This window comes from Carlito syrichta, unplaced genomic scaffold (genome assembly GCF_000164805.1).
Source record: "Carlito syrichta isolate Samal-C Ts95f unplaced genomic scaffold, Tarsius_syrichta-2.0.1 Scaffold316023, whole genome shotgun sequence".
NCBI lineage: Eukaryota > Metazoa > Chordata > Mammalia > Primates > Tarsiidae > Carlito > Carlito syrichta.
The window spans coordinates 1-2,817 of record NW_007260119.1 but is presented as its reverse complement, the minus strand read 5'-3'; positions in this window follow the sequence as shown (position 1 = coordinate 2,817).

The following is a 2,817-nucleotide window of genomic DNA, read 5'->3' as shown; positions in this document are numbered from 1 at the left end:
GCTCGGATGTCTTCTTTTGTGAAGTGTCTGTTCATATCTTTTGCCCATTTTATAATGGGGTTGTTTGTTTTCTTCTTTTCAGTACGTTTCAGTTCCTTGTAGATCCAGGGTGTTAAGCCTTTGTCAGACCTAGAGTTGGCAAATACTTTTTCCCAGTCTGTAGGCTGTCTCCCTGCTCTCTTGATGGTTTCTTTGGCTTTGCAGAAGCTTGTCAGTTTAATAAGGTCCCACTTGTCTATCTTCTCTCTTATGACCTGTGGATTTCGGGTTTTGTGCAGGAATTGGATGCCAGTTCTGATTTCCATGAGGGTATTTCCTTCCTTTTCTAAGGTTCTTATGGTTTGAGGTTTTACATTTAGGTCTCTGATCCATTTGGAGTTATGCATGGGGATAGATAGGGGTCTTGTTTCAATCTTCATTTGGAGTTATGCATGGGGATAGATAGGGGATAGATAGGGGTCCTGTTTCAATCTTCTGCATGTGGTCAGCCAGTTTTCCCAGCACCATTTACTGAATAGGTTCTCCTCTCCCCAGTGGTAGGTGGTGGGGGCTTTGTCGAAGATGAGTTGGTTGAGAAATTGAGGTTTTGCTTCTGGAATCTCAATTCTGTTCCATTGATCTATATGCCTGTTCCTGTACCAATACCAAGCTGTTTTGATGATTGTAGTTTTATAGTAAAGTTTGGAGTCTGATATTGTGATACCACCTGCTTTGGTTTTTTTGCTGAGGATTGTTCTGGCTATTCTTAGACATTTGTGTTTCCATATGAATTCCTGTGTTGTTTTTTCTAGGTCTGAGAAAAATGTTGTTGGTAATTTAATGGGTATTGCATTGAATTTGTAGATTGCCTTAGGTAAGATGGACATCTTCACAATGTTGATTCTTCCGATCCATGAGCATGGGATATTTTTCCACTTGTTCAGGTCAGCTTTGATTTCTTTGAGCACTGTTTTGTAATTTTCATTGTAAAGGTCTTTCACGTCTCTGGTTAGGAAGATGCCAAGGTATTTCATTCTTTTTGTGGCTATTGTGAATGGAATTGTGTTTTTTATTTGGGATTCTGGTTGTTTATTATTGGTGTAGAGAAATGCGATTGTCTTTTGTACATTTATTTTACATCCTGAGACTTTGCCAAAGGCCTTTATCAATGTAAGGAGGCTTTTGACAGATTCTCTTGGGTTTTCAAGGTACACAATCATATCATCTGCATAGAGAGATAACTTGACTTCCTCTTTTCCTATTTGAATACCTCTGATTGCCTCCTCTTCTCTGATTGCTCTAGCTAGGACTTCTAATACTATGTTGAACAGGAGGGGTGAGAGTGGGCATCCTTGTCTAGTTCCAGTTTTCAGGGGAATTGGTTCCAATTTTTGTCCATTTAGGAGTATGCTGGCTGTGGGTTTCTCGTAGATGGCTTTTACTATTTTGAGGTATGTTCCCCGTATGCCTAGATGTTCAAGGGTTTTTATCAAGAAGGGGTGCTGGATTTTGTCAAAAGCCTTTTCTGCATCTAATGATATGATCATGTGGTTTTTGTTTTGACATCTGTTGATGTATTTAATTACATTTATGGTTTTACGAATGTTGAACCAGCCTTGCATCCCAGGAATGAAGCCTACTTGGTCATGGTGGATGATTTTTGAGATGTATTGCTGAATCCGGTTTGCTAGGATCTTGTTGAGAATTTTAACATCTATGTTCATTAAAGATATTGGTCTGTAGTTCTTTCTTTGTTGGATCTTTACCTGGCTTGGGTACCAATGTGATGTTGGCCTCATAAAACGATTTGGGGAGAGTTCCATCTTTTTCAATCACCTGGAATACCTTCAGTAGAATTGGTATCAGCTCCTCCTTGAATGTCTTGTAGAATTCTGCTGGAAAGCCATCTGGACCAGGGATTTTTTTTGTAGGAAGTTTTCTTATTATGTAGTCGATTTCCTTGATTGTTATTGGTCTATTTAGGGTCTCAATTTCTTCTTGTTCCAACCTAGGTAGGTTGTGTGATGTCAGAAAGCCCTCCATTTCCTTAAGATTTTCAAGTTTGTTTCCATACAAGTGTACGTAGTAGTCTCTAATGATCTTTTGTATTTCTTCAGGGTCAGATGTGACTTCATCTTTTGTGTTTCTGATTGTACTTATTTGGTTTTTTTCTCATTTTTTCTTGGTCAGTCTAGCTAGGGGACCATCAATCTTGTTTATCCTTTCAAAGAACCAGCTTTTTGTTTCATTGATTTTTTGTATTATCTTTTTGTCTTCTATGTCCTGGATTTGGGCTTTTATTTTGGTGATCTGGATTCTTCTGCTGAAATTAGGGTTTTTGTGGTCTTGCTTTTCCAGCTTCTTTAGGTGGCTTGTTAGGTTGTGAATTTCTATTCCTTCCATTTTCTTCATGTGTGTTTGTAGGGATATAAATTCCCCTATTACTACAGCTTTCAGGGCATCCCAGAGATTTTGGTAAGATGTTTCTTCATTTTCATTTGTTTCCAGGTATCTTTTGATCCCTGTTTTGATTTTGTCATTGACCCAGGAGTTGTTTAGCATCATGCTGTTTAGTGCCCATGTCTTTGTGGGTTTTGGGGGGACTTTGTTGGTGTCAACGTTTATTTTTATTCCACTGTGGTCCGAGAAGGTGTTTGGTAGAATTTCGGTCCTTTTAAATTTGCTTATGCTTGATTTATGGCCGAGTATGTGGTCGATCTTAGAATATGTCCCATGTGGTGATGAGTAGAATGTGTATTCTATGGTCTTTGGATGGAGTGTTCTGTAGGTATCAATTAAGTCCATTTGGTCCAAAGTCACATTGAGGTTCCGTATCTC